The sequence below is a fragment of the Lycium barbarum genome, chromosome 6 (assembly GCF_019175385.1).
Source record: "Lycium barbarum isolate Lr01 chromosome 6, ASM1917538v2, whole genome shotgun sequence".
NCBI classification, from domain to species: Eukaryota; Viridiplantae; Streptophyta; class Magnoliopsida; order Solanales; family Solanaceae; genus Lycium; species Lycium barbarum.
In genome coordinates this window covers 111,283,023-111,304,044 of record NC_083342.1, presented here as the reverse complement: position 1 = coordinate 111,304,044, position 21,022 = coordinate 111,283,023, and the positions used below count along the sequence as shown (strand labels likewise).

General features: G+C 35.0%; 1 long non-coding RNA gene across 1 annotated transcript; it reads left to right on the top strand.

The window, feature by feature from the left end:
* The first annotated feature begins 6,940 nt into the window (after positions 1-6,940).
* LOC132599976 (uncharacterized) lies at positions 6,941-19,444 on the top strand. The gene is made up of 4 exons (XR_009567088.1): positions 6,941-7,138; positions 7,818-7,875; positions 19,023-19,151; positions 19,246-19,444. It is a non-coding gene; the product is annotated as an uncharacterized LOC132599976 (long non-coding RNA).
* The last annotated feature ends 1,578 nt before the right edge of the window (positions 19,445-21,022 follow it).

Below are 21,022 nucleotides of genomic sequence, written 5' to 3'. Positions count from 1 at the left end.
AAGTCATAGATAGTGTCACGACCCAAACCGATGAGCCGTGACGGGAATCTGACCTCTAGCGACCAAACACCCCTAAACACTTATCTAAAACATACTGAACATCAATAGCCCATAAATGGCGCAAACTAATCTCATAAAAAGGAAACATCCGAACTCTATACAATCTGCATATATATATATATATATATATATATATATATATATATATATATATATATATATACACATAACATGCGGAAGAGCAGTGCAAGCCACCTAGGCTGCTATATATACTGTACACAAAAGAATATAAGCTGACAAGGCTACATCATCTGACTACTACATATAACTGTCTACAGACCTCTACTGGAATAAAGCTTTAGAAAGGACGGGACAGGGCCCCGTTGTACCCATCTATATACATCTCAAAAGAATGACCTACCAAAATAGACTGCAACTCCGGATCGAATGGAGTGCACTAATCTCTGCAGGATAAGGGTGCTACTAGGCTGGACCACCTCCCTGTCTACCTGTACCTGTGGGCATGAATGCAGCCCCCCGAACAACGGGGAGTCAGTACGGATAATGTACTGAATATGTTAGGCATAAAGACAACATGTATATATGTATAGAAATCATGAATAAAATCTGAACTCATAAGCTGGAATGACTATCTGTATGAATCTGTATGAACTAGTATCTGTCTGCCTCTGACTAAATCTGTATGTCGGAAAACATGGATATGTATATATATATATATATATATATATATATAGGAGGTACACACCTCATTGTCACATCACAGGCCACAACTTCACCCCCTATCAAGTGTGCCTTTCTCATGTATGTACTCCAACATCATAGGCCACTCATGGACCACTCATAGGCCACACCTTCGCCCCCTGTCAAGCGTGCCTTTCACATATACAGCGTAATATCATAGGTCACACCCTCACCCCTTGTCAAGTGTGCCTTTCACTGTACCTCTGAGAACTGAAAGTGAATGCATAGTGCAAGTAGAACTGAACGACAAGATTCTTAAAACAATAAAATGACAGTTTGCCTCTCATGGGCCTTACTGGACTCATACTACGAGGACAAGAAATCACAAGGTCTGAATATGGGGAAATACCATAGCCGGGGTACGGGAACATCAAAACTGTATTTATCTTAGTACTTATAAGAATAGAGTAATATGGAAACTCTTTTACTCGTTTATCGGTTCATATCATAGGATCATGCTAAAAAAAAAAGGAATAACCTTAACATACCTTGACGTATATCAAATCGCCCAACTTCTACTTCTTGAACTTGTAAATCTACAATTAAGATAACATAGGCCTTAATTAGGCTATTCACCTTACTCACTAATCATCATAATTACAAAAAAGCTTAACAACTATAGACGACAACATATCCCTTGAAAACGTAGAAAACCCTTAACTCCTAATTCCATCCAATCTTAATTACAATATCAAGGATAACATTAATGGCAACACTCTCATAACAAAATATACCCAAACACATCCCTCAATCATCTCTTGACATAACCCCAAAAGCACTATTTAACCTTTCATTGACTTATCGCTTTCATAGCTATCTTCTCTTTACATGAACCACCAAAACTCTTAGTAACTAACTTAAATACAAAGGTAGAAATCATTTACATACCTTGAGGAGTCAAGAATCTCAAGAATCACTTTAACTTCAACTCCCTAAGCTTCATATTCTTGGAGAAACCCTAGAAACAACCTTCTTCTTCACAAGTTCGGGTTTACGGGGTCCGGTTCTTGTCAAATCTTCACTACTATGCCATAAATGTTGGGAGAGCAAAATATTAGGGTTTTCTGATCTGAGAATGAGAGATAAGACATAAAGTCGTGGACCACGTATTTATACTCGGAGAATTAAATGCTTCAGTAGTCCGGTTCGACGAGCGGGTCGACGGCCCGTCGACGTGCTCGTCGACCTGCGCCTGCAGAATGCAGGGCTGCGAAACCCTGTCGACGTCGCACAACAACGGCCCGTCAACAGGTTCGACGATCCGTTGATCTTGACTGGTGTTTGCAGACTTTTCCAATTCGGTTCAGATCGCGTCGATTCGATTCGTTCAACTTCTAACCCCGTAGTTCACCAGGAATTCCTACTGGTACCATTGCACATGGGGTGGGACACTTTCTATCTCCAAAACTCGGGCTCGGTCTCAATTCCCAAGGCATACCCAACTAGGAAATCATAAGTTCTACCACTACGAAAACGAGGGGTGTAACATTCTTTCCCCTTTAGGAACATTCGTCCTCGAATGTTCGAACAATCCTGGGTTATAAAATTTTCGGCATAGTTTCCTTGTACTTATATCAATCCGTCCTGTACACAACAACCCAAAACAATGCCTCACAGGGCCACATACTATAACATATAATGCTAGGTCCTCGTACGACCAATCACGATAACTGAAAGGAAATAATACCTGAGAAAAGTGATGCCTCTGACTGCACCCCCTGTACTGCTGGGAACAAATGCGGGTACTTAATCTTCATCGCTTTTTCCGCTTCCCAAGTCACTTCTTCAACGTTCTTATTTCTCCACAAGACTTTAACGGAGGCTACATCCTTGGTTTGCAACCGACGGACCTACCTGTCCAGTATAGCCACTGGACCTCTTCGTATGATAATTGCTCGGTCACTTGGATGTCATTCACTGGCACAACTCTTGAAGGATCTCCGATACACTTACAAAGCATAGATACATGAAATACTGAACAGCATCCTGCACATCCTGGCCTGGTGCATCTAGCTGAGGAACTGGGACAGGTGCTGGAGACGGTGTATGCGATGTCTCAGATGGGCTCTCACTCTGAATCTCATCCTGAGCCCTAGTGGTCTGTCGAGTACGGCTAGTGGCCTCTCCTGTGGCTTTCTTGCCTTTCTGGGCAGCTGTAGCTTTCTTGGGAGGCATTGTTGAAATCATAACAACTCATCAGAAAACCAACGCCTAACACATGGCTCTATGGCACAATCTAAGAGAGAAAGAATGACATCATCCTAAATGTCATGTAGCCTCATGTTTATAAGTGTGGTGCACAACACGCCCATAAACAAGACTCTACTAGACACGGTCTGTAGACAACCCTAGGACGAAACTGCTCTGATACCACTTCTGTCACGACGCAAACCGATGAGCCGTGACGGGAGTCTGACCTCTAGCGACCAAACACCCCTAAACACTTATCTGAAACATACTGAACATCAATAGCCCCCATAAATGGCACAAACTAATCTCATAAAGAGGAAACATCCGAACTCTGTACAATCTGCATATATATATATATATACATAACATACGGAAGAATAGTGCAAGCCAGCTAGGCTGTTATATATACTGTACACAAAAGAATATAAGTCGACAAGGCTACATCGTCTGACTACTACATATAACTGTCTACAGACCTCTATTGGAATAAAGCTGTAGAAAGGACGGGACAGCGCCCTGTCGTAACCATCTATATACATCTTAAAAGAATGGCCTACCAAAAATAGACTGCAACTCCGGATCGAATGGAGTGCACTGATCTCTGCTGGATAACGGTCTTACTAGGCTGGACCATCTTTCTGTCTACCTGTACCTGCGGGCATGAACGCAGCCCCTCGAGTAACGGGGAGTCAGTACGGATAATGTACTGAATATGTAAGGCATAAAGACAACATGTATATATGTATAGAGATCATGAATAAAATCTGAACTCATAAGCTGGAATGACTATCTGCATGAATCTGTATGAACTAGTATCTGTCTGCCTCTGACTAAATCTGTATGTCGGAAAACATGGATATGTATATATATATATATATATATATATATATATATATATATATATATATATATATATATATATATATATATATAGGAGGTACACACCTCATTGTCACATCACAGGCCACAACTTCACCCCCTATCAAGTGTGCCTTTCTCATGTATGTACTCCAACATCATAGGCCACTCATTGACCACTCATAGGCCACATCTTCACCCTCTGTCAAGCGTGCCTTTCACATATACAACGTAATATCATAGGTCACACCCTCACCCCCCTATCAAGTGTGCCCTTTACTGTACCCCTGAGAATTGAAAGTGAATGCATAGTGCAAGTACAACTGAACGACAAGATTCTTAAAACAATAAAATGACAATTTTCCTCTCATGGGCCTTACTGGACTCATACTACGAGGACAAGAAATCACAAGGTCTGAATATGGGGAAATACCACAGCCGGGGTACGGGAACATCAAAACTGTATTTCTCTTAGTACTTACAAGAATAGAGTAATATGGAAACTCTCTTACTCGTTTATCGGTTCATATCATAGGATCATGCCAAAAAAAAAAGGAATAACCTTAACATACCTTGACGTATATCAAATCGCCCAAATTCTACTTCTTGAACTTGTATATCTACAATTAAGATAACATAGGCCTTAATTAGGCTATTCACCTTACTCACTAATCATCATAATTACAAAAAAGCTTAACAACTATAGACGACAACATATCCCTTGAAAACGTAGAAAACCCTCAACTCCTAATTCCATCCAATCTTAATTATAATATCAAGGATAACATTAATGGAAACACTCTCATAACAAAATATACCCAAACACATCCCTCAATCATCTCTTGACATAACCCCAAAAGCACTATTTAACCTTTCATTGACTTATCGCTTTCATAGCTATCTTCTCTTTACATGAACCACCAAAACTCTTAGTAACTAACTTAAATACAAGGGTAGAAATCATTTACATACCTTGAGGAGTCAAGAATCTCAAGAATCACTTTAACTTCAACTCTCTAAGCTTCCCATTCTTGGAGAAACCCTAGAAACAACCTTCTTCTTCACAAGCTCGGGTTTACGGGGTCCGGGTCTTATCAAATCTTCACTACTATGCCATAAATGTTGGGAGAGCAAAATATTATGAATTTTTTATCTTATATTGAGAGAAATAAGACATAAAGTCATGGACCACGTATTTATACTCGGAGAATTAAATGCTTCAGTGGTCCGGTTCGATGAGCGGGTCGACGACCCGTCGACGTGTTCGTCGACCTTCTCCTGCAGAATACAGGGCTACGGAACCCTATCGACGTTGCACAACGACGGCCCGTCGACAGGTTCGACAACCCATCGATCTTGACTGGTGTCTGCAGACTTTTCCAATTCGGTTCAGATCGCGTCGATTCGATTCGTTCAACTTCTAACCCCGTAGTTCACCAGGAATTCCTGCTGGTGCCATTGCACACGGGGTGGGACACTTCCTATCTCCAAAACTCGGGCTCGGGTCTCAATTCCCAAGGCATACCCAACTAGGAAATCATAAGTTCTACCACTACGAAAACGAGAGGTGTAACAGATAGCCCCCTAAAATTTGCCACATTTTTCTCTGGGTACCTAAACTGAGGGTTGTACCTATTGGGTACCTAAACCAGTCCAAATTCGATCCTATTGGGTACCTTTTTCACAATAATCAGCAAAATTAAGAGAGTGTATTACACTCTCTATGACGTGGCAACTTTATCAAATGAAAACGTGACACGTGGCGGTGGGGTCCATCATAATAATTAAAAAATAAATTATACACCCCCCTCCCCCAAATTTTCATCTCCCTCCCCCCCCCCCCCCCCCAACTGCAAAAAGAAACCGGCCGCCGCACCACCACCCCCAACCGCCGTCTCCCCACCCTACCAATAATTTATTCCCCTTTTCTTCTCTTATCAATGTTTTTACAAGATCCACCAACCTTTAATGAAAGGTGAGATAAAAAAAGAGTCATAGTAATGGTGAATCCCCATTTTTTCCGATGAACAAGATGGTAATACTACTTTTCAGATCTAAAAAGGACAAAAAAATGGTGGGAAGAAATAACATCCAATTCACAAATTAATTTTATATAAATAATTAAAAGAAATGAAGTGTTATAATGAAGAAGAAGAAGAAGAAGAGAAAAAAAAGGAAGAAGAAGAAGAAGAAGAGAAGAGAACGTAATGAAGAAGAAGAAGAAGAAGAAGAAGAAGAAGAAGAAGAAGAAGAGAAAAAAAAAGAACGTACAGTGAACATTTTGGGTGAAAGGGGAGGGGTGGGGTAGGGTCAGGGGACAGACGGGTGGGGGGGGGGGGGCAGGTGGATTTTTCTTTTAATTTATTTATCTATTAAATTTTATTTTAAAAAAGTAAAATTTTAACCAAAAAAATTTTTTAAGGAAAAAAGAGTTGTCCACTCGCCCAAGAAAAAGTGGACTCAATTGCTGCGCCACGTAGGCAAAAGGTACCCAATAGGATCGAATTTGGATTGGTTTAGAAACCCAATAAATACAACCCTCGATTTAGGTGCCCCAGAGGAAAATGTGGCAATGTTTAGGGGGATATCTATGACTTTTGCCTAATCTTCGAGACAGGACCAAGATAATTATAGTTTGGACAACGATGAATATCAAGTGATACCTAACGTTTTATTTTGCAAGTGTATTGTGGGATGGCGCATCCTCTCTCAATTTAATCATTGAACTGCTTTGGCTTCTAAACAGGGAGAGAATGGATTAGGCAGACGGTGAGGCGGTCAAGGTACAATAGCTTTAAAGCTATCACTTACAAATTACAATGCATTAATAGCATATAAATATGTGAATTTTCGAAACTAGCCCCGCAGCAAGCAGGCATGTAAACGAATACATGTCTGCTCCAGCTGTACCCCACTCTCTTCTTATATAGGAGGATTAAATGGGGTCATTACTCATTAGCTCTACTATGGATTTATTTTTGTTTGTACACAAACGACTTCCATTTCTACCCTTTAGAAGAGCCAGTTTAAGAGGCAGCATCGTTGTCCGTTGGTGGACCCACTTTTTAATTCCGTTGGTGGACCCACTTTTTAATGACCCACTTTTTAATTTAATATAATACAATTCACCAGCTTTCATACTTTATTATATTACCTTCAATCCAGAAACTTCTACAAGTAGTAGAAGCTACAACCTTCACCCAAAACCCAATCCAAAAAATTTTCATCCTCTTCACATACAGTAAATCAAGAAGCTTCTCATCACTTTATACCACCAAAAATATAGTATAATTTTGCTCAGGCTGGTGCTGCAATTTTCAGATATCAGGTATTAATTTTTGAACTCTTCTAATTTGAGCATCGTTTCTTCTAAAAAGTAGACTAGGGTTTTGGGGATTTAAGTACAAGGTGTTTGATAATATGTGTAAGACAAATGGGTATTTCTACCCTTTAGAAGAGCCAGTTTAAGAGGGCTACGGCATTCAAAGTGCCCACAAAGCAGCAAAGTTGAAACAAAAAAAAATGAACTCAATCGAATGAAAATTGATAAAAGGCTAGAAATTGAAACGAAATGAAAGAGGAAAAGCAAGTAAGAAAGAAAAGAGATAGTGGGTACTTTATATAGCTTAGATTTCACTTCAGCCATCCATGAAAATTGATAATAATCCAAAGCTCATTTTACAGAGCACATTTTTTAGAAGCATTTGGATAGGGAACATGGGTAGAGAATAGAGTCGAAGAAAGATTGAACAGTGATGAAACATAATCGTGTTAATGTTGTTTCAAGTACATAATAGTTTTAATGTTGTCTGATTTCTGCCATTACTATAAAGTTGGAACTTTCTTTATGTTATTGACAAAGTTGGTTGAATGTGTTGTGAAATTTCTTGGTTGGATTTTAGGTAAATTTTTCATTTTAAATTCTTTCTGCCTTTTAGAAAATAACAATAAGTTTTATATTACTAATAGTTGGATCGCTATATTTTGTTTGATCTTATTTGCTGTAGGTTTAACTTTGTGTTGCAGTGATTGTGTACATATGTGTGTTCAGCCTCTTTAATTTAAGTAAGTGTCACTCTTCTACATTGTTAGATAATTTTCAAATTTCTTCTTCAATTTATTTTGTCGTTACGGGATTTGGTTGTCTCTTTATTTGTTGTTTATTTAGTTTGAGTATAGAAAATATGTACTCTACATTCATTTGAGTTGTTTTCTTAAAATTATACAGTCAAACTAAATATATGACACTCATTAAACTCTTTTTACAAAAAATATTACAAAAATTGCAGCAATGTCAGACGATAAATGTAGAAAAGATCAAACCTCTGAAACCATAAATGCTAAGAGAAGAGCTAGGGAACGGGAGTTATATAAACTAATGTCACCTGAAAAAAAGGAAGCATGGTTAGCCCGACGGCGGGAGTTATATAAGTTAATGGCCCCCGAAAAAAAGGAGGCATGTTTAGCTCGACGACGGGAGTTATATAAGCTAATGACACCTGAAAAAAAGGAGGCATGTTTAGCTCGGCAACAAGCAAACAAAGCTGAAATAAAAACGCAATGTCTGCATGACAATTCAGTTCTAGCTAATTCAGTTAATCCATCATCCTTTGAAGTTAGCACTTCTTTCGCAGAGCAGGCTTCGTCTGTTGTAAGACGGTCACTGCTTCTTGGTGAAACAGGTTAGGCATTTTTTCTACAATTTATGAATTTAATTAAAAAAATAACTTAAGCTAAAAAGTTTTGTTTATTGAATAAACAGGATCGTCGTCAGGCACAAAGCCTACACATCATAGTAAAAAGTCAGTGATCACTACAAATCAAGGTTGGTTCCAACCGTTTCACTAAAAATAATAATGGTCACACATTGCTTAAATTGCCTATTATTTTGTGCTTACGTTAAAGTTTAATATGCAGAAAGAGTAAAAAAAATAACTTAAGCTAAAAAAATTTGTTTATTGAATAAACAGGATCGTCGTCAGGCACAAAGCCTATACATCATGGTAAAAAGTCAATCATGACTACAAATCAAGTTGGTACCTTAAGTAGTGCAGAAGCAAAAACCAACTATATTAGCTTGAAAGATGTTCCGAATTGTGAATTTTGTGGAGCCAAAAAGTTTGAATATGAACCGCCTGCATTTTGTTGTAGTAATGGTTCGATTCACTTAATTTCATATCAAATGCCACAAGAGTTAAGAAATTTGTATTTTGGAAACACCGAGGAATCAAAGGAATTTCGAACTTACATTAGAACATACAATAACACATTCGCTTTCACTTCACTCGGAGTAACTTATGATAAAAATTTAGTAAAACGAAGTAATGGAGTTTATACCTTCAAAGTCCAAGGACAAATGTACCATTTTATAAATGATTTGGTTCCAACTAATCAAAGGGCTAAGAACTTACAACTGTATTTCTTTGACAGTGAAAACGAACTGCAAAATCGAATGGCATGCTCAAACAAGCTTAATGAAAAAATTGTGAAATCTTTGATGGACATCTTAAAGTCTTACAATCCTTACTCTAAATTTTTGAAATCTTTAATAAACATCTCGCAATTGTCTGATTTCTACATTGCCCTTAGATGTGATGCTGGTCTAGATCAACGAATCTACAAGTTACCAACAGTTTCAGAAGTTGGTGGGATATGGGTAGAAAATGATAATAATAATTGTGTATCCGCACCACATATTTGCATATATACAGAAAGTAATAGAAGTAAAATAGTAAATTACTATTATGGTTGTTATGATTCATTACAATATCCATTACTATTGCCTTATGGTCAAAATGGATGGCACTGTGGCATTAAAAAAATAAAACCTTCAAATGTGAGACCCAACAACCTATTGTATTGTGAACACGAAGAATTGCCCAATGTAAAAAATATGTGTTCAATAGATGGTTTTCTTCATATGGAAGCTTAAAACATGCAAAAAGGAAAACGCAAAAGAAATATTGTTTCTTGCCGTGAGTATTATTGTTACAAACTACAAATAAGAAATGATGAAAATATAATTTTGCATTCTGGAAGATTATTTCAACAATATGCAGTAGATGAATGGATTAAAATTGAAAGCCAGCGATTAGATTTCGCTTCACTTAATCAAGATTTATTTAGAATAGATATGTTAGAAGGACTCTTAGATATGTTACGTCATGACGAAAGAGAAGCTTCGCAAATAGGTAGAAATAGATATCTTCCCCACAGCTTTACAGGAGGACCACGAGACATGCGTCGTCGATATATGGATGCTATTGCATTGGTGCAACGTTTTGGAAAACCTGATATATTTTTTACTATGACATGTAATCCTACATGGCCTGAAATAAAAGCTAATATCCTACAAACAGATGAAGTACAAAATAGACTGGATTTAGTTAGTCGAATATTTCATGCAAAACTAGAAGAGTTAAAAAAGGACATCTTAAGAAGAAATATATTTGGTAAAGTTGCAGCATTTATGTATACTGTAGAATTCCAAAAAAGAGGACTTCCACATGCTTATTTTCTCATTATATTAGACGAAAAATACAAGTTATTGACTCCTGAAGCATATGACAAATATGGTTGTGCTGAATTACCAGATCCTGATACCAACTCTGAATTATATGCACTTGTTACAAAACATATGATTCATGGTCCTTGTGGTGCGTTAAATCTAGCAAGTATGTGTACTAGAAAGAAAGGGTACTGCAAGTTTAAGTATCCAAGAGAGTTTGCTGAACAAACAAGCAAGGGAAAAAATTCATATCCAATTTATAAAAGACGAAATACCGGAAAGACTGTACAAATTAGAGAACATCTAATTGATAATTCATGGGTTGTTCCTTATAATCCATCTTTACTTTGTAAATTTAGCTGTCATATAAATGTCGAGATTTGTTCAGATATAAAAGTTATTAAATACATTTATAAGTATATCTGCAAAGGACATGATAAAATTGCGTTTAATGTACATCCAAATGATACAAATATAGAAATAGATGAAATAAAAGAATATCAATCTGCTAGATGGGTATCGCCACCAGAAGCTACATGGCGTATATTTGCTTTTCATATCAGTGAAATGATTCCAAGTGTATATCACCTTCAAGTACATTTAGAAGGACAACAATTTGTTTCCTTCAAAAGTAGTGATAACATTACTAAAATTCTAAATAATCCTACGATCGGAAAAACAATGTTGACAGAATTCTTCTTGATGAATGCTGAAGATGAAGATGCTAAAAACCTTAATTTACTATATTGAGAATTTCCAGAATACTTTGTGTGGTCAGCAGATAAAACATGGTCCCGTCGCAAGCAAGGAAAAGTTATTGGTCGTGTTGTAACATGTCATCCAACAGAAGGAGAAAGATATTATCTTAGACTTCTACTAATGAATGTTAGAGGACCAAAATCTTATGAAGATTTGCGAACTGTAAATAGAATATTATACAACACATTTCGAGAATCAGCTGAAAAAAGAGGATTCTTACTTTGCGATAACAATTTGATAGAATGTATGTCTGAAGCTATAAGCTACCGAATGCCAAACAGTCTGAGGCATTTATTTGCTACATTATTAATTTATTGCAATCCTACTAATCCAAGAGAATTGTGGGGAAAATTTGAGAAACCATTGTCTGAGGATTTTTATAAATATACCAACTTAGGCACACGAGATATACGTTTTAGAGTATTAAATCATATTAATGATATTTTACATTCAATGGGTCATGATATCAACAAATTCCAACTGATACCAGAAATGATAAAACCCTCTGAGATAGAAAAAGAAGCTAAAGATGTTCATTTCGAAAGAAGTATTACAGTTAGTGAACAAGATTTATTATTAGAAAAAAAATTAAATAACGAGCAAAAAAGAGCTTACCATGTCATACTTGAAAGAATATTTTCAAACAAATCGGGTGCTTTCTTTATTGATGGCCCCGGTGGAACAGGCAAAAGCTTCTTATATCGTGCTTTATTAGCTATTGTTAGACATAGCGGGTTCAGAGCTTTAGCTACAGCAAGCTCAAGTGTTGCAGCTTTACTCCTTCCCGGTGGTCGAACTGCTCACTCACGCTTTAAAATACCTATTGACATTGAAGAAAATTTTAATTGTAATATAAGCAAACAAAGTTCATTAGCTTCTTTGATTCGAGACGCTAAGTTAATTGTATGGGATGAAATCTCAATGGCAAAAAAGAAAATGGTTGAGGCTTTAGATTTACTTTTAAAAGATTTAATGGAGACAAATATACTATTTGGTGGAAAAGTAGTTGTTTTTAGCGGTGATTTTAGACAGACCCTTCCCGTTGTACGTAGTGGGAAATAACAAGATTTTATTCGTGAGAGTTTATTGTGTTCTGATATTTGGAATCAACTTGAAAAATTGCAATTAACAGAAAATATGCGTGCAAAAACAGATCCTGCTTTCTGCGAATACCTAATGCGAATTGGTAATGGAAGCGAAAAGAAAAATACTCAAGGAAAAATTACAATTCTTCATTCTTTAATTATTCCATTTACTTCCGAACAAGAATCCTTGCAGCTTTTATTTAGAGTTACTTATCCCAACTTACATGTACATCATTCAGATGCTTCATTTATTACTTCTCGCGCTGTTTTAACAACAAAAAATGACTTTGTTGATGAAATTAACAATATGTTAATAACACAATACCCAATCCCTCCAAAAATTTATTTGGCTATTGATGAAACAATTGATCCAAAAGATTAAAGCGAATATGAAGATTTCATGCACAGTTTAAATCCTGTAAGTTTACCTCCGTACAAGTTGACATTACAAAAAAATTGTCCAATTATGTTATTACGTAATCTAAATCCTTGTGATGGTCTATGTAATGGAACTAGTTTAATATGTAACGATTTCAAAAGTCATATCATCAGTGCAATAATATCAAGTGGGGTTTTTAAAAACAAACATGTATTCATTCCACGAATCCCTCTCCTAACATCGCAAGATGAAAAATTACCTCTTCAGTTTAAAAGAACACAATTTCCAATACGATTATGTTACGCCATGACTATAAATAAAGCGCAAGGTCAAACGTTAGATTTTGTTGGTATTTACCTACGTGAGCCAACATTTTCCCATGGTCAATTATATGTCGCTTTATCACGAGCCAAAAGTTCTAACTGTGTCAAAGTATTAATTAGACCGTCTACAACTGAGGACAACGACAATCACTCTACTTATAATGTAGTCTATGATGAAGTGATTGTAAAGGCTTTTTCTGTGGATTGAGCCTATCATTTGGTACAACACAATAGTTGTTATTTACCTTTTGGTAGTGTATAGAACATTGTCATTGCTATCATTTGTTAATATAACATATATTGTATTGACATCTGTTTGTTACATAATTGCAAAATAGATTGAGATGGCAGTTAAATCTACTATCAAGTCAATCACTCAAAAAACTGAGGATTGGATATGCAAAATTCAAATAGTAGATAAATATCCTCTTAGAGACAAGAAAGACAAAAGTGGAAAATACCAACTGATGGTTTTGCAAGACAAAGAGGTGCCTTTACCGCTTTTACACTCTACAAACTATACATGTTTCCACAATTTAATCACAATCTTATGTGCTATTTGATTACAGGAAAATCAAATTCAAGCCATCATTTGGAATGTTGATATAATGTAGTTTGACAAGTATTTCAAACCATTCCAAACATACCTGGTGTCAGTTGCACAAGTAAAAGAACCGAATCCTGCATATGCTAATCCATTCAACAAATACATTAGGACAATTGACAGAAATACTATTGTTGAACCAATTGAAAAAGTCATTCCTCCAGATAATCCACTACCACCGCCAACACGATTGGCTATCACCCCTTTTGAGGCTATTGAATATCAAATGAAAGATTTTGAATTTGGTAACTAAAAAACCTTCAATATCTCATTTGCAAATTCACACTCAATTTTTTACTTATTCATTTATTGTTTTTTTTTTTAATTTTTTATCTAAAGATGTCCTTGGACTACTTATTAATGCTGGACTTGCAAGTAACGCATCAAATGGGAAGAAATTCAAAGAATTCATCATTATGGATACTCAGTAAGTCTATACTATCTTGACTATTGCCCAACTAACTAATTTCAATATTCGCTTGTTTTTACATCATTTTATATTCTGATGGTAGCAAATTATTTGAAATAACATCTATTCCACGCAATAAAATTGAAATAAGATTTCAGAATTTTGAAATAGATAATTGGGACTGATCGAATTACGGTTCACATAATTGTTTCAAGCAAGTCATTAATGAGTCGCTGTAGATTTTAAAATGTATTTTTGATCTACTTCAAATGTGTATATTTTACTATATAAGGAAAAAAAAAGATTAGTTGATCATGAATAGAACTTTCTCTTTAGCATAGTCAATTTGTTTTGATGAAGTTTACATCAATTCAAATGGTTAAACATCTGCTTTTGTATCATCCACAGAAAAAGGCCTAAAAAGCTAACACTTTGGGAGGACTATGTCAAACATTATGGAAATGAACTTTCAGAGAAAGTGAAACACTATCCCATCTTCCTGGCTAGAAGAGTGGTAAAATCATCATCAGGTAAAATACATGAAGAATTATGGTTTTTTTTCCCTAAAAATTTAACAATTAACCAAAAATAAATATCCATATCCATGCAGGGATATGGAGCAGATACAACACAGCAATACTCTTACATCCCACATATCCAGAAGCTACCACATTAGTTGCATGGTAATGACAATACAATTTTTAACAGTTTTTTCCTATAACTTATTTAGACTCTTCAAAAATATGCACGAGTGTCTTAATTTTACAGGATTCAACTCAGACGCAACAACATTTTTGAAACTACCTTTTTTGCAGGGCCAAAACAATTCAACGACAACTCATTGAGTGCACAGCTAGAAGCATGTCCCCAGAAGGCACTTTTCTTTTTGTTCACTTTGAAGAAGAATCAATATTCATATCCTATATCCAAATGCAGCCACAAGTACATTTTGTTTAAAACTTTAACACGGGGTGCAAAACTTTTAAGATCAATAGTATCAGTATAAAAATTACTAAGTTGTTTATTATTTCCATTTGAAACATTTGTTCTAATGAGTTCTTATTCGGAGATTATTTATTGGATATTTGTTTTGCAAAATTCCAGCGTCTCACTGTATAATGGAGTTTGTGTTGTTTTCTAGAGAAAGGAAATAATATATTTTAGAATTGAAAAGAAAACCCTATTGTTCATTTTGGTGTAAAGAGGGATTGGTATTTAGGTTCATCTGTTGGCTCAATGGAATAACTATGTTGTAAGCTTTTAAATTACCTTCATTAAACAGAAAAAAGGGCATAATTGAGCTTTTGAAATGAGTTGTCTTCATTTTGGTTATAATAAACTGGGTCAGGACTTATCTTTTTATGTGTCAGCATACTAGGATGACCATTCTTGATCGTTTGCATGAGAATTTAAAAGTTTCTAACATAGCTAAATCAATTTGTATAAAGCAGTAGTGAAGTTCTTTGCAACTATTTTTTCACTCAACAAAAAATAAATCAATTTGTTAATTTACAGGGACAAGTATTCTATATCGACGGTCAACTTTCACTGATAAATGAAGACCAACATTTCTGCTCCATGGCGTGCTCAGATTGTAAAATGCCATTTTTAAGAACTACTACACCAAGGCCAATCTACTGCATCCAGTGCGAAAGATCCACCCAACTTATTCCCAGGTATTACTGATAAACATAGCATCGACAAATATTCAACCTTTAAAGAAATACTAAAAGACGTTTACACTTACATTACTCAACTCAACCGCTGAAACTACTATGAAACTACTTTGGTCGCGTAAAAATAAAAATAAGAGGAGGATCTTATACCATAGATTATATCATACAATAGAGACATATAATTACCATTTATATATATGAAGTTTTAAAGACTATACTACTCTACGAACATTTCCAGAACTTCATTTATTATTTCCTAGAAATATTTTTAAGTTTATATATCTAAAGTTTTAAAGATTATCACGTTTTAGTCTTGGAATATGATCGTTCAAATGATGTTTACATATGTTCGAGAAGTCTTATTAGTGCATAAAAAAAAATGATTAACATATTTTGGGCCCGTGCTGCCACTTATTAAACTTGAAATTGTTTTTTTTTTTTACTTTATGACAGAATCCAATTTGAAGTTATGGTCATGGATCACACTGGTAGCACAGTAGCCTCCACTCGGATCAATCAGCAACGAAGATGTTGAACCTCACTGTACAAGATATTTATGACATCTGTCATGCACAAGTATTTTATATCATTGAATTTATAAACTTATGACAATCATTATGACTAACTAACTTTTTCTCGCTGTAGAGAAAAGCGCTACTTCTTGACAATGCGCATAAAAAATTGGGGCGAAATACTTTCAGAATCCAAATGAAAAGATTATTTTTCAAAAAATCAAGATAGGCTAGCTATCATGAATTATGAGGACAAAGAACCTACAAACCAACCATTACCAACTGCACCAATGACCAGCACTGCTGAAACAAGCAAGTGCAAGGCTATGGAGATTACCTTCGACCGAACGAATCAGTAGAACCTGCCCACCAAAGACAAACCTTCCAGCACTAGACAGAAAACAGAAACCAAGACTCCTCTCAAAAGGGAGTGAAAGCTACTGGAAATGTAAGTCTTACAATTTCACACATAACTGAATCTTCTCCTTACTTATTACCATTATTAAAGTTACCATCTCGGAGAATCTTCTCTAGCTTACGTTACAAATATCACTTCTCTGTTTGAAGTTGCTATTACCGACATTTACCATTGCTAAGTACTCATTAAGTCAAAAAAAATATTCAAAACTCCTTAACAGATCACTGCTTTTCCCTTCTTTATTTAGTCCCTTTATTTAGCAAAATATACATTACAAATTACTTACATGAATGATATTCTCTTTACGGAGGAGAAAATTAATCTCTTTAGATTTAGTTCCTTTCTTCCTGGTTTTCTGATAGCTACCCTACTTTCAACCAAATAAGATCAAAGTTAACTAATGTGTCCATTGGATTCTGCTGTAGGGCATAGGTGTTGGGATCACATATCTAAACCTCCATATTTCTAGGCAATTTTTCAGAAAAAACACTCTTCCTATCTTTTCCACTGTTCTGATAAGTATTTTTGCTCAATATTTCAAAAATGACATCCTCAATATCATGAAACATGCCATAAAGCTTGACACTTACATTGTAGAATCTACAGTGCAACTGTATGATATCATAAAAAACTGTTCAACTACCATAGTGCTATTATGCGGTTTTCATTTTTGTTATCCGTTTGCCTATTTAATCCTAACTGTTTTTGGAACCAAGAAACAACTGATGTTCGACATATCTTCTTCTTGGAGTTGAACTTGGAGTTGTAAATGAAATTGTTTTGCAAAGAATAGTTGGTTATTTAAAAAACAAAGTTGGGATTTTCAAATGGGTGTAAATTGAAAGTGAACATCTTAATTAATAGCCTTAGATCTTTAACCATAAATACATAGATGTATCAAAGTTTGCTCCTCTAATTATGCAACTCTCTAAATAAATTCTCATACTTCATGTTTTTTGGGTTCAATTTTTGTGCCTTCTAATCAATATGTCTTTTGTCTATTTACTCTTTGGTACTCCATAACTTTTAGATGGATAATACGTTGTCTTTAGGAGATATGAGCCATTACACGTTGCATATATGCTGCAACATTTTCTCTTCGAAGATTTGGTTGTTTATTCTCTGCTATGCTAATAGAAACTTGATAAAAAAAAAGTTGGCAATGGCCAACAGAAATGCATAGCAGATGCTTTTCATTCGCTAAAAACAACACTTTAATTTTAAAGCTGCAATTTGATGTGTTGATGGATCTTTATGGTGCATCTGGAACATATGTCCAAATTCACATTTTTCTTTACTCATTTGATTTGTTTGGATGTTATATATTATGATGTGTATTACTCCTTGCTGAATTATGCATGACATGTTATTCTTCTGACTCCACATCTTATAGAAAAAGTCTAGAGGGGTTGCTGCTCTTTTTGTTTATTAAAAGAATTTAAAGAATGTTTGAATTGACTCCCAGAATAGTAATTGGGATGGGGGAAGTAATTTTCAATGTGTCACTATAGGAGAAAAATGCTTTGTCAGCCAGGCTAACTTTCTGGCGGATGAAGGTAACAAATACTATGACTAAGATTTGATAATTGAGAAGTTGTGCTGGAGGAAATAGAGTGCCCCCCCCCCCCCCCCCCCCCTCTTGGTGGATTCAAGTCATGTTGCTTATGAAAGTTTTTTAAGTAATTTATTGTCTTTCCTAATGTACCGAAAAAGATTGTAACTTTTTGTTTGTTAAAAGAATTTCAATAATGTTTCAATTGACACCCAGAATAGCAATTGGGATGAGGAAGTAATTGTTAGAAGAGAATATGTTTTTAGTATTTACAGGGGAAACTAGGTTTTCAGACTAGAATTAGCTGTGCACTTCCCTGCGTATATGGTTGGTGGAGAGGTGGGGACTTAAAAGATAAAAAAGAAATGATTTTGAGTTGCTTTAGCGATTGCTAATTTTTGCTGCAAAAAAGGTTGTTGAATTTTCCTTCCAGGTGGGTATATTGGATGAAAAAATGGTACCTTTTGGGATGAAAGTGATAACTAACTGCATTTATGTTTGTGCTTGAGCAAGATAGAAAACCTGTGGATAAGGAGCGATACTTTGTGTTGTTGTAGTTGGCATGTGGTTTATCTGGGTAATTAGTGTTGGCTCAGAAGGTTTTAATATAAGGGCAGTGTACCGTACATTTGTCATTTTCCAATTCCATATATTTTTATGAAAAACACACTGATATAAGTTCTGAATAGACGAAAAGAGATGGTCTTACACTATTGTTAGATTAAGCTATTGGTCTATATGAGAATTGTCATGCTATTTCTGGAAATTATTGCTGCTATACTAAACTCATCTTATTTCTGTATGTATTGCTACTAATACAAAACAACAATGTTACTTCTAGGAAAAAAAAATACTTTCTTTATATCCCTAAACCACTTTTGTCTAATGCTGATCTATCAATTGGAGTGGCTAATAGAACCCTTTGGTTTTTTCATTTACTTTCAACATCTACATTCCTAACCAAAGCTAGCATCATTTTGTTATCAGGTTTTGCCAACAAGTTTTTGGAGCACATCTTTTTGCTAATGCACTGTCAAGCTACTATCTTTTTGCCACAAGACTGCCTTTTTGAAAAGCTACATTACAACCATATGTGACGCCCCCTGCTTTAAAAAGGTACATGCCACAACTAGCTGAACTGCACTACTACTACACTCTCTACATCCATCACTTGAAAACTTGCATTAATTTTAACAACAAATTTCTACAGGTATTTTGTCAACCATGGCGTTGCACAACTACAACATGCATGATTACTACTAAGAAAATACTTTTTCTGTAAATATGTAGTATAAATGATGTATATATGACAGTGCAATCATCAATGTAATAGACAAATGTATATATGCATAAACAGTGCAAACTTATTTTAGTTGTCTTATACTATCTTACCTCATTACTTACAATAATCTTCTTACTGTTGGATATTTTAAATCGTCCCTAAATATTGTCAAAGTGAACGATTTTTACGTTGGTTTTGGGAAGAGCAATATATGTTAAATTGATCAAAGATTTGCTTGAACTTCTCATTTTTTTGAAAGATATCTTAAACCCGCTAAAAAAGATTGTGTGAAGAACCTTGGTTGGTGAGTTTGGCCTGTAATATTACGTTTATCTAACTATCATTTCTCATTAGATGCTTACCTTCATATTTATTCACTTTCATCTTTTAGGATATCGTGTATCGAATTATGCATCACTGATGCTAGGGGTGTACAAAGTAAACCGATAAACCGCACCAAACCGATAAACCGAGTCAAACCGAGAAAAAAACCCAACTAGTGGTTTGGTTTGACTTGGTTTGGTGTTGGAAAAAAAAACCCGACCATAATTGGTTTGGTTTGGTTTTAGCTAAAAAAAGTCAAACCGAACTGAACCAACCCGACATTACATGTATTCAATTTTTAAAATATTTTATACATAAAAATATTTATTTGTAATGTAATTCATAAATATTTCTTAATTGTTTTCATAGTTTTTCATCTATTATCATATTATTCAAGCTTGAACCTAGGATTTTGAATGTGAATAAGTTTTATATCCTATGGATGTTAGTAACTCATATAAAGTCCAAACCAAAACCAACTCAACACTAATACTAACAAAAGAATTTCAATTTACCCATAGAAATGACAATAATGTTGGATATCTATTCTTTAATTTTGCATAATTGGTTTAGAGAGTGAAAATATAGAACTTAAGTTTTTTTTTCTTGTCATGTAATTAATACTTATTAGCCGTACTTATTTTAGCATGACTTATTATTTTTAGATTATAGTCATTTTCTTTATGGCTTATTAATTAGAAATATTTATTTTAACTGATTTTATTATCTTTTGTTGAATATTTTAATACAATGTCATCACTCTTCTCACATTTTGTGTTATTTTCTTATGAAACACCTTAATTACATAGTTGTATCTTACTAGGACTAAAGAAATATTTGACGTAAAAGTTATATGTTTTGTATCAAGATTATTCCGGAAAAAAACCTGAATAACCCGAGAAAACCCGAGGTTGAAAAACCCGAATTTTATTGGTTTGGTTTGGTGTATAAATTTAAAAACCCGACGCAATTGGTTTGGTTTGGTGTTTAAGAAATCCGAACCAACCCGGTCCATGTACACCCCTAACTGATGCATTAGTAAACCCCTAGATATTCTCTTTTTCAGGATTTATTGTTACTTACAATATCGCCCACGCTGCGCACGGACGCAACATTTAAAAATGTGATACTAATTAATGTGGCTACCCTTTACTTGCACAGTTTCATTCACCTAAGATGTGACTTAAATCCTAAATGGCAATAACTACTTCAACATTAACCATAATAACACTACCCAATATAAAATACATATACTAACACTATTCAATACATAAATTTTTACAATTGTACGCAATTACATATATATAAATACATTATAATTCAAAGTGTTGGGCCCGTGCGCAGCACGGACATACACCCTCTAGTAATATTTATAATAGTG